We start from the raw sequence: 1,041 nt of genomic DNA, 5'->3' as shown, positions 1-1,041 counted from the left end.
GTTAGTTTAGCTAAGTCTTTTAGTCGTGTGCTTCGGTTATTATTCTCTTGTTATTTGATATTGGGTTTCTAGTTTTCTTCTTGCATGCAAACTCGAAGTTTAGGCTCTGAAAAATTGATTGCTTTTAATCCTGAAATTGAAGCTACAGCAAGAAGACAAGCAGGTGCATGAAGAAAACAAAAAGACAATGAAGTTATGGGTGAACCAGCTAAAGCTCTCAATGAGCAGGGTATGCCATATACTAAGGAAGTACTCTCCAGTATTCTCAGACCAACAGTCACTGCTACCCACTTTGAAATCAAGCCTCAATTCATCCAATTCATCACCAATGATCCTTTCGCATGATTGTCCACTAAAAATCCTGTTGATCATTTTGAGAGTTTTCTGAAGAAGTGTGATACAATAAAGTTGACTAATATTAGTGATGATGCGATAAAGCTGCGATTATTTCCATTCTCTCTTCGAGATACAGCAAAAGATTGGTTGAAAGATGAAGTGCCAAACAAGTTCACTACTTGGGATGGTTTAGCAAAGGCCTTTCTACTCAAATTTTTCAGTCAGAAGAAGACTGCAAAGCTCAGGAACGACATATCTAACTTTCATCAAGATGATGAGGAGACTCCTCATGATGCGTGGAAAAGATACAAAAGGCTTCAGAGATAATGTCCTCACCATGGCATTCCTGACTGGTTAATGATCCATACATTCTACAATATGTTAACACAAGAATTCCGAATTTTTGTTGATGTTGCTTCTGGTGGATCTTGTTAGGTCACACACACTGTAGAGGGGGTGAATACAGTGTAAAGTACAATCAAATCGAACTCTAATAACTCAAGTAACAGAAAACAAACTTTATTGAAACAATAAACTCTGTTACAGTATGGAACTGTTACCTCTCAGTGATGAACATATATCATGAGAGCTGCTAGGGTTACAATGAATAATCTTCTCGAATATAATAACACTTATAGTGTAAACCCTATGTCTGTGTTTATATACTACACAGTTACAAGATAATCGCTAATTGATATGGAATAT

The 1,041-nt window shown here is 36.5% G+C and overlaps 1 non-coding gene across 1 annotated transcript; it reads right to left on the bottom strand.

Moving 5' to 3' along the window:
- Positions 1 to 573: 573 nt before the first annotated feature.
- Positions 574 to 680, bottom strand: LOC141663041 (small nucleolar RNA R71). The gene has a single exon (XR_012551129.1). It is a non-coding gene; the product is annotated as a small nucleolar RNA R71 (small nucleolar RNA).
- Between the last annotated feature and the right edge of the window lie 361 nt (positions 681 to 1,041).

This window comes from Apium graveolens, chromosome 5 (assembly GCF_009905375.1).
Source record: "Apium graveolens cultivar Ventura chromosome 5, ASM990537v1, whole genome shotgun sequence".
Classification (NCBI taxonomy): domain Eukaryota; kingdom Viridiplantae; phylum Streptophyta; class Magnoliopsida; order Apiales; family Apiaceae; genus Apium; species Apium graveolens.
The sequence above is the reverse complement of the archived record's forward strand: the minus strand, read 5'-3'. Positions and strand labels throughout refer to the sequence as shown.